Source organism: Danio aesculapii, chromosome 5 (assembly GCF_903798145.1).
Source record: "Danio aesculapii chromosome 5, fDanAes4.1, whole genome shotgun sequence".
NCBI lineage: Eukaryota > Metazoa > Chordata > Actinopteri > Cypriniformes > Danionidae > Danio > Danio aesculapii.
This window is the reverse complement of record NC_079439.1, coordinates 65,926,573-65,938,030: the sequence shown is the minus strand read 5'-3', so window position 1 is coordinate 65,938,030 and position 11,458 is coordinate 65,926,573. Positions and strand designations below refer to the sequence as shown.

At 36.4% G+C, this 11,458-nt stretch overlaps 1 long non-coding RNA gene across 1 annotated transcript; it reads left to right on the top strand.

Annotated features, from left to right (window-relative positions):
- Positions 1-227: 227 nt before the first annotated feature.
- Positions 228-4,557, top strand: LOC130228659 (uncharacterized). Its single transcript, XR_008837797.1, has 4 exons — positions 228-289; positions 2,121-2,234; positions 2,344-2,396; positions 4,463-4,557. It is a non-coding gene; the product is annotated as an uncharacterized LOC130228659 (long non-coding RNA).
- Positions 4,558-11,458: the final 6,901 nt, after the last annotated feature.

Below are 11,458 nucleotides of genomic sequence, written 5' to 3'. Positions count from 1 at the left end.
AAATGATCAAGTTATTCCTAAAACTGACAAGACTTTTGTCAAGTAGTGTATATTTACTTTGTTTATGGGGTTTTAGTTGTCAAAAGAATGATAACAGATCTAATTCTACATTTCTTGTTTCCAGTGAAACCAGTTGTCATTACCTTCACTGCATCACTCACTGTCTCAGAAGGATCTCCTGTTAGTCTGCCCTGTCGAGCTGTGGGAGAATCACCTGTAAAATACACCTGGATTAAACTGTCTGATCCCAAATCTCCAGTCTCACTGCCACAGCACATACACATTGACGGTTTGTAATGCACTTAGGGTTCCCACAGGGTCAGGGCATTTCTGGAATATTATGGAATTTCCATACATTCAAAGTCAGGGAATTTACTATAATTGTTGCCCAATTTACAGAATATCAGGGATTTTTATTTTCCATATATCAAAAAATATAAATTTGTCATATTGTTTTACATGTTTTGCCTATTGGAGGCTATTTTTCACTGCCATTTTATTTAATTTATTACTTTTTAACCAGCTATCAAATAGCCGTACCTTTTAAAATACTGTATGTGGCAATTTTTTCGTTTGCTCTGTGCTCAACCAGACCCTCCTGGATTTTGCTGGAAAAAATTTCTTCTTATTATTATTTTTACAAAACTATACATAAAGGCGGCAAAAAGCTTTCAAAATACAAATTTATTAACTTAAAAAAGCTATCACAAAACTAATAAATTAAGTTAGTAAATATATAATTTTGGAGCTTTGGTGTTGCCATTTTTTCCATATTCTTACATCATAAAATGACCTATTTAACCTAAATGGCCCCTTTTATGGAAATACACACAGATTTAGACTTAGTTTTTTACTGTTTTTTTACCAACAGTGATCAGATTATATAACCAAAGTCATAATAGATGAATTATGCTGAATTGTAATAGCATTAATACTGTAGATATGGATTAGTGTCTACTAGTTGTTTGAAACTAAGGTGTGCACTGTGCAGTATGAATGTCATTTTATTATTATTATTATCATCCTTTTACAGTGCATCTGGAAAGCATCATAGTGCTTCATTTTTCCATATTTTTATAGCCTTCTTCCAAAATGGATTAAAAAATGTATTTCCTCAAAATTCTTTTCACAAGCTTGGCACACCTGTCTTTGGGAATTTTTGCCCATTCCTTATTGCAGTACCTCTAAAGTTCTATCAGGTTGGATGGGAAGCGACGGTGTACAGCCATTTTCAGATCTCTCCAGAGATGTTCAATAGGATTTAGGTCTGGGCTCTGGCTGGGCCACTCAAGGACATTCAGAGCTGCAGAAATGTTTCCGTAACCTTCCCCAGCCTTGTGTCTTGAGACAATCCTGTCTCGGAGGTCTACAGACAATTCCTTTGTCTTCATGCTTGGTTTGTGCTTTGACATGCACTGTCAACCCTGGGACCTTATATAGACAGGTGTTTGCCTTTTCAAATCATGTCCAATCAACAGATTTTACCACAGGTGAACTCCAATTAAGCTACTGAAACATCTCAAGAATGATCAGTGAAACAGAATGTACCTGAACTCAATTTTAAAGCTTCACAGTCTTTTATTTTTAATAAGTTTGTTATTAAAAAAAAATCTTTCTTCACATTGTCATTATGGGGTATTGTGTGTAGAATTTTGAGGAAACAAATGAATTTAATCCATTTTGGAATAAGGCTGTAACATAAAAATATGTGTAAAAAGTGAAGCTCTATGAATACTTTCCAAATGCACTGTATATATGTAATTTATTTTATTTATCTTACAGTATAGAGAGCTCTGCTGTGACATAAATTTCCCTTTGGGATTAATAAAGTCTAAACAAACACAATATTATAAGTTCAAGGCACTTGAAAAGTAAGTGAAAAAAAGTTAAGAGTATGTCTTTTACCACATTTTTGAGTGCCTTGGACTTGATGATTTCATTGTTTATCTTTATGAATCCCTTATCCAAAGAGCACTGATACACTTAAAGCACTTTTTGTTTGTTTTTGGATTTATATGATGAATATTTATTCATTATAGGTGATAGAAAATTAGCTGTTTTGTGTGAAATTCAGCGAAGCAAATGTTTCTTTGTTCTTAGAATGCAATGTGATTTTACAGATAACGGGACATTAGTCATCTCGACCATCCAGAGGTCAGATTCAGGAGATTATCAGTGCACTGCAGAAAACAGAGTTGGTCAGGATGCCAGACGTGTCACTATAACAGTAACTGGTGAGCAGAACACATGAGAACCGAGCTTTTTTTCAGTTCTCATAAATGCAGTTTCATGTTTTGGCATCTCGGTTTATTCTAATCAGCTCAATGCCTCACCTTAAAACAGACCCTGATGTTCCACCTGATAAGGAAGCTCTGAGTAAAACAGCTAAACCCACTGTGAGTATTGCAGAGTCATGCTTTTACCACCTGTGGCTTGACCATCGGTATATTTATGATTGTTTTGTGAGTATTGAGGCATTTCCATCAGCATTGTACACTAGAAGTGTAACGGATCATTCACTGCAAATTTTAATCTACTGATACATTGTCATGAGTAATTTTTAATATTTAAAATTTCTGTCATGAAACTTGTGTGTGCGTGCAGGCTGATTGGTTGCTGTCACCTCAGCAGCCAATGAGCTTGCTCCTTATCAGTTTAAATGCTCCGTGTCATTTTACGCTGTCAAGCTGCTGCATGTTTTCAGAGACCCTCCTCCACCCCAGCGCCACCTGTGTTTAGATCTGCTATGGGGGTTACATAAATATTATGTTTGCAGCAGCAGTGTGTTATATTCTCAGACGGCATGTCTGTGTATATACTAGCAGTAGCAGATCTCAATACTTGCTCTGCCACAATAATCAAAGCAGCAGCAACAGCGGCGTAGCAGATCTATACCGCAAAGACCAAATAGTAAGACCAAACACATGGACATTGCCTTATACATATTCATTACCACACTAAATCCCAAAGAGTGTTCATGACAGAAAGATTAAATATTTCCTAAGTGAGACTTTCTGGAGAAATTCTTATTACTCTTAGCTTGGCTATAATAATAAAAATAATAAATAAATTTATAAATGTAACTATGAATGAAAAATACTTAAAATGGATATAATCAATAACGATGAATGAAAAAATACTTTTGATCCCCTCATGTCACTTGTTGGGAATTTGTTAAATGTAATAGTTAATTATTAATTGACACTATATTTGGTTAAAATGCTGGTCTTGGTGAGTATCTTTGTAAAGAAGAAATGTGTAAAACTTTTAATTGTATCAGGTCTGTGCTTTTGGTCTTAAAGTGACCACAGCGGTTAATCAAACTAAATCTAAAGTGCTAACCAGGTAAAGTGGTTAGCACTGTCGCCTCACAGCAAGAAGGTCGCTGGTTTGATTCCCGACTGGACCAGTTGGCATTTCTATGTGGAGTTCGCATGTTCTCCCCGTGTTGGCGTGGGTTTCCCATAAGTGAATTGAATAAACTAAATTGGCCGTAGTATATGAGTGCACGTGTGAATGTAAGAGTGTAAGGGTGTTTCCTAGTACTGGGTTGCAGCTGGAAGGGTATCCGCTGCGTAAAACAAAGCTAACTCAGTTGGGTTTAGGGGCGGGGTTTGGTGCCACACCTCCTTTTAAAAATCGTACATTTTCGTACAACTGAATTTATTGGCCTGAATTAGCCACTAAACAGACAAAATGTAAAATAGTTGGTGTAAAATAATAAATAAAAAGTAAAATAATAGGCTGGTGTCAACTATGCAGCTTAGACAGTGGTTTTGAACTAAGATGAATGAACTTACAATAGTTGAAATTCGCAGATATTGATAATCGATTCTACCTTTTCCTTCATTCTACTATTATTTCTACTTGATTTGTTGAGCATTGAACATTGGATTCTATTTTTGTACCTGAATATTTTACTTAAAGCAAGTTTGTTTCAATTGTAGTTGCTATTGCTAATTTAATTTATGTTTACTTGTCATAATGTTTGAAATTCATAATAGTTGCTAATTGTTTTTGTATATTCAATGGTAACACTTTAAAATAATGGTCCATTAGTTAATGTTAGTTAATGAATTCACCAACATCAACAAACAATTAGTAATACTTTTAACAATGTATTTATTCATCTTCATTAACCGTAGTTAATGTTATTGAAGTTAAATAATGTAAGTTCATGTCAACTCACAGTGCATTAACTAATGTTAACAAGCACAACATTTAATGATGCATTATTAAATGTTGAACTATGATTAATAAATGCTTAAATATATTACCTAACATTAACTAATGGACCATTGTTCTAAAGTGTTACTCATTACATGGATTAAATCATTTAATCCATTGCACCCCTAATGTACACCATTCTGATCATTTTCAGCGTTTAATCAGTTTAATGGTTGCATAATACCTTTTGATGCATCTGGAAACAATCTGTGCTTGTGTTTCTTCAACCTTGCAGGTTCCAGAGAGTGAGCAGGAGTTATTTACTCTCTATGGTTCAAAGCTGCTGAATAATACAGAGATTAACGAACCTCTCCATCAAACCACCGAAGATTACGCAAGGATATCTCGTAAGTCCACACTTCTTCGTAATCCTCAATAGGATATTAAAGGGATAGTTCACCCAAAATTGAAAGTTACCTCATCATTTGCTCTTCTTCATGTTGTTTTAAACCTTTTATGAGTTTCTTTCTTCTGTTCAATTTTTTTGTAAAAATTTTGTTGCCAATTTTCAGCCAAGCAACATCACTACAATATTGCACAGCAACACGGCTCAAAAAGTTGCCCTGTGTGTATCATTACCAGGACACAAAACTTAATTTTACAGCTGTTAGAAACAACAGCTGCCATACTCGTTTGAATATTCTAAAGTGTAATTCTTCTGCCTAAATACTGTATTCATAACTAATAAATGTCTTAAATTTAACTCTTAATTTTGTCCAAAACATATCTTTTTTCTTTTTATAAAATAAAAACTGTATATATATATATTTGACTACAAATAAATTTTTGCATTATGCTAAATGGCTCGTTTCCACTGACTGGTACGGTACGCGTTTGTCATTGTCTGACAGGATCGGGTTTCAAAAGCACGTCAATAATCAAGTGCAGGTTATTATCATCAGCTCAAGAAGTTTGTTATTTCAGATATAATGTTAGACGCGCGCGAGCGCTAGCAAGAAAGCGAAACCGCTCGCGCTTCAGACTGGCTCGGAAAAAACTACAGGGCACAGGGTAAATCTGCTCTTCTTCTTGGCTTTGTGGCTGTTTATCAAGATGACGACAAGGTTTGTTTGAACCCGGGTCGACCATGGCTCGTTATTATATGTATGTATCATTCCGCTGTAATGTCTCGGCTCGTCGGCTGTGTATTTCAAACATGGCGGGTTTTTTGTTTTCATTCTGGCTTGTTGCGTGAGCGAATGATGTATCTCTGTAAACCAATAGCGTTCAGCTGCATGTGTGGCTCTGCCTTTTGGTACCCTTTCTCGTGTTTGGTACCCTTTCGAAAGGGTGCCGAAAAAGTGGTACGGTACGGTTCGGTTCGGTACGCTTTTTGACAGTGGAAACGGCCATAAAAGCGTACCAAACCGAACCGTACCGTACCACTTAGTGGAAACGGGCCAAAAGCTGCTTAATTTTCTTCAAACAGAAAAGCGTTTCTTCAAACTCTTGCAGCTCATATGATTTCACTGTTTGTTTTTTGTTTTGTTTATTTGTTTTCAGAATATTGTGTATATTTTATTTAACAGATAAGGTTATTAATGTTGTTAATACATTTTTATTATATTGAAAGATCAGATATGTACAGTATGGTCAGAAGTGGATAAAAGACTTTAACCCCATTTAAATGCCAGATTTGAACACGAATGCATCTCTTGTTTCCCCTGTGATCCAATTGACCAAAACGCATATTATTACCACTAAAAACAGGACATCGTGGACTCTCCTTGTCTCGTCCACGTTAGCCGTTCCCATGGTAAGCTTAAATAAACAAGCACTGCAGTGCACGATGACAAAGTATAAATTGACTGAATCAAATTGCGCAATGACAAGAAATAATATAGATAAATAGTGGAGTAAAGTACTGATATGGCAAAACAACATGAACAATAAAACAAGCACAGGTCAAATACACAGGATAATCTAAACAGAAACAAGACTCAGCAAAGAATGTGTGAAAGTAAGGTGTATTTATAGTCCTGGTAATCAGTCTTCATGAGCTTCAGCTGTGTGTTTGCAATCAGTGGGGATCTGGAACTGGTGTGTGTGTGGTGCATGATGGGATATGTAGTCCAGTTTAGTGGTAGATGTGTAGTAGCATGAATGATAGTGAGTGTTCTCCAGTGATCTGCAAGGGTGCCATTGACTTTAGACCAGCTTCAAGTTGCTATTTAAACAATGTTGCGCTTGATGTGAAAATGATACCTGTGACTAAAACTAGCAAAACAAAACCCTATCAAAGTGTATGATAGGGCCCATTAGCTTTTATAATATGAGAAAAAAATACTATGAATGTAAATGGGTCCCAGCAACCAAACCTTTTCTTTTTCTCATGTGCTCAACTTAAGAAAGAAACTCAGATCAAGTGAAGGGTGAATAAATGTTGACTGAATTTTCATTTTTGGGTAAACAATCCCCTTTAAATGTTTATTCTGACGGAAAAATGGTATTTATTGTTCTTCTTTTTAAATCTTTGGTTCAGTGTTAAATGCCTTTGTGGAGGACTCGCCAACATACTTGAATCCTGAATCTACCCAAGACACTACAGAGTGGATTTCACTTAAGTCAAGTGGAATAGGCATAGCAAGTAATGAGAACATCAAAGAGCCAGTGCAGACACAAAAAACAACCCCCGTTCACGTCAAACTTACACCGCAGACTCCGCTCAGAGAGACTACAGCTCTACAGGACACACATCCACAAATACAGCCAACAGAGCAGCTCACTAAAGCACCTCCACAAATGAATACCAACACAAACAGCCCTTCGGCAGCAAATTCTTATTCTCAGACCCAGCTTAAACATGCTCAGAGCTTTTCCCGGAATAGTGGAGAAACTCAGACAGTGATGGATGTGGGAAACCTCACCGGCTCAGCCCCTGTGGAAGAGCATCAGAATCAGAGTCAAATCAAGTCAGAAGCCAAATCATCAGCCACTAATGACACAGACCTGGTCGAGACGCCCAAGAAAAACACCTCGCAGGCCCCTATGAGGACCACTGACGATAATAACAGGTCGGTAATCAAAAGAGTGTTTTAGTTGTTGGCAATTATAGCAGAGAGTAATAGTATTTTGTACTATTTACATTAATTTTGGTGATTGTACATATAAATATATATATATATATATATATATATATATATATATATATATATATATATATATATATATATATATATATATATATATATATACAGTTAAAGTCAAAATTATTAGGCCTCCTGTTAAATTAGATGATTTTTTTCTCCAATTTCTGTTTACATTTCTAAACATTATAGTTTTAATAACTCATTTCTAATAACTGATTTCTTTTATCTTTGCCATGATGACAGTACATAATACTTTACTGGATATTTTTCAAGATACTAGTTGTTACATAGGGGTCAGGACAACAGAGATAAGGATCCACGTGCAGTTTAATAATCAAGAGTAGTCAGACAGGCAATGGTCAAACAGGTGCAAACTAAAGCATGAGGGTAATCCAAAGAACATGGTCAAAACGACAGGCAAATGGTCAGGACAGGCGGCATAACAGAGATGTATCAAAAAAATTATACATCTAACAGTAAAGTAGTGTACCGGAGCTTGATTCTTTTTGCCATAATCACGTGATCAGTGAAGTCTGAAGCTTTATTTTCGCCTACACCCACGTGACTGCTTCGAATTTTGATTCAAAGGTTCAAACACGCTTGTGGGTTAGTAAAGTGTAGATTAGGCATCGTTTACATACATTTCTACTGTTTCAAAGCACTGCACCAGTAATTCAACTAAAATACAATAGTAATTTATAGTAAAAAGCTTTTGAACCATACTAAAGTCTCTTATTTACAACTACTTTTAAAGGTGCTAGAAACTTTTATTATTGTTGGCTAAGTGAACGAGTCATTCATAAAGGGGATTCATTCCCAAACGAATCGCTCCCTCCGTTAGAATAAGTGAACACGGGAGAGGGGGTGTGTTTCAGGACATGGATCAGATTTTTACAGGGAGAGGTGATAATACATTTCCATACACACCAACACATCCTCTATATCAGCAATGCCCATGCGGTCACTTGTCCACCGATGTAGAAAAGTGATGTAAAATAATAATTTTCGCAATTTAAAAAAAGATTTGCATACTGACCACCGGGTAAAAAAATCACAATCATAGATATATGTGTATATATCTCTGAGTCTGGATGGCCTGCACCTTGATCCCACATGCATTTAAAAGGAGCGCTACCCTGTACTAAAATGGCGGCTCTATTGACGCATTCCTTCCAATAGACAAAAACAGTGTAGGCGACTTCTAGTATAAATATCTATGGTAAGTTTCAACTTGCTTGAATAATTAACAATGACCTGTAATGGCTAGTGTTTTCAATGTCAAATAATATCTCTCTTTCTGTTCTTCAGAGAAAAGGGGAAATCTCAAACTTGGTTGCCAGTGATTGAAAAACATGACATTCCCATTGTGGTTGGCGTTGGTGTTTCTTTGGCCTTCATCTTCATCTCCATGGCCTTTTATTCTCTGGTTCAGAAAAACGACCCTGCAGTTGTACCTACAGGACGAGCAGGTGACACATTAATAACAATGATTCATTCATTCATTCATTTTCCTTTGGCTTAGTCCCTTATTTATCAGGGGTCGCCACAGCGTAAAGAACTGCCAACTATTCCAGCATATGTTTTATGCAGCCTTCCAGCCGCAACCCAGTACTGGGAAACACCCATATACTCTCACATTCACACACACACACACACATTCATGCACTACGGTCAATTTAGTATATTTAATTTACCTATTCACCTATAGCGCACGACTTTGGACTGTGGGGAAACCGGAGCACCCAGGGGAAACCCACGCCAACACTGGGAGAACATGCTAACTCCACACAGGAATGACAACTGGCCCAGCCAGGACTCGAACCAGCGACCTTCTTGCTATCAGGCGACAGTGCTAACCACTGAACCACTGTGCCACTCAAACAGCAACGATAATAATACAAATATTAAAGTTATTAAATATTTAATACAAATATTAAAATATTAAATATTTTTCACACATAAATTACAATTTCCTCATCATTTACTCACACTTAAGTGATCCCATTCTTTAGGAATTTCTTTCTTCTGTTGAACACAAAACGTGAAACTCTTAAGAATGTTGTGAAGAAAAGCAGTCATTGACATCCATAGTAAGAACAAAAATACTATGGAAGTCGATTGTCCCAACATTCGTTAGTATATCTTCAGTACAACAGTTGAAAGAAACTCTAACAGATTATGAACAAGTAGAGGATGAGTTAACAATAACAGAATTTTCATTTTTGGGTAATCTATACCTTTAAAGGTGCAGTTTGTAATGGCTGAACTAGGCACCTAGTGGTTGAGATAGGTATTGCAGTCCAAATTCTAAATGCTGAAGAGTTTTTTTCTCTTTCGATGACCGCTAGATGCACACGTCGGTTGCCAGATTGACAACACAAGCAAGGCAAATTTTCCAACACACAACACACATTTTAAAGCATAATAGTTTATTTTAGTATGTTCACTTACTGTATAATGCATTTTAAATATCTGCTGACATATCATGATATATTTATGCTTTAGAAGCGTCAAAAACTTATATACAGCACCTTTAATCACTATAGAAAACACAAGATATGTCACTCCTATAGTTTTGAATGGGGAAAAGTGTAACGGTCAATATGGGGAATGAAGCCTCGCCTTTTAGGAAAGGAGCCAATCATTGATTGCTATAGACTGAGGATACTCTAGGGGAGGGGATCGGACCAGATGTGAATTTCTGCAGATTTTGTGTGATTTGAATGTTCAGAAACGATACTAAAGAGACAATCATTGTTTAAAAGTATTGTTGATTCCTAATATGAAATGTAATCTTGAAGCTTGGCAAGCAATTTTGAAGAATTTGATGTTTCCTCATTCAAACAGAATGCCTGAGCATGAGGCGCCAAGTGAAATGACTGCTTTAAAGGGACTTCACTTTAATATAGCAAAGCTTGATACTCAAATACAGTCGTGAAGAGTTCAAATGCATCAAATAACTAATCTAATTGTTTTCCTCACAGCTCTGAGGGGCCTCTGTGGCCCTTGCAGACAAGGTGATCGCCTTGCAATGGAAATGACATATGATAACAAGTTAGTCTTCCCTTTTGTACCTGTCAACACAGCATTCATTCAATAGTACTTTTTTGTAACCTTCTTGATGGCACATTTCAGGGCGTTTGAAGATGATAATTTGGTGGCTGTTATTGAGCAAAGCCCCAACACCTCTGAGACCCGAGCCCTGCCAACAGAAAGCAATCCATCTGTTTTCGATGTCGTCGATGTGGACGAAGGTGTTCGGTCCATTCAGGACCTGCCTGTTATTGTGGAGACGCACCCGGAGCCAAGAGAGGAGGACCAGGTCAGGACCAGAAGCTTTACTTTTTCATTTACTTTTTTTGTTGCAATACTTTTACAGTAGCCAGGGGATGAAGATACAAAATGATATATATGTATGTATGTATATATATATATATATATATATATATATATATATATATATATATATATATATATATATATATATATATAAAGCAAACGATCCAAGCATGGCAATATCACAGTGTATTATATATATGTAATAGGCATATACGGCTATATGAAGAGAGAATTATGAGTAGGGCGGGATGTCATTCCTATCGGTAAATGTCAAATATGAAAGTGAAATCATGCTAACTAATAAGGAGAGCTGTTTATCTGTTAGGAAAACTGACCGAACTGCAGTCTTGGTTTATCTGTTATTTCTCTCTATAATGTAAAGCCTATAATACATAATTCTAGCCAACAGCTATGTATGAGAAAGTCTTACCTCTGATTTATACTTGGTGAGGATGTCTGTGGGTGTCACCATTCAAAATTAAAGCGCAGCTTTCCGCTTATAATGTCTTGATGCTCATTTCCATAAATTAAAATAAGGACGCATGACAGCTGAGGGACTATAAAATAAACTGTGAAACTCTGACCAATGTGAGGAGAGTTTACTTGCACGTGACTTGTTTTAGCTCTTTTGGTCCATTGAGAAACTTTGCCGTATGAAAGCGAACCGCACCAAGTACGAAGTGCAACATTGTAACAATTTTAATCCCTGTTTCGGAACAAAACAGGTGTGAAAGCACCCTAAATTAAATTAGATTAAAGCTTTGTGTTTTTGCCTTTAGTTGGAGACTATATTTGAGGAGGGG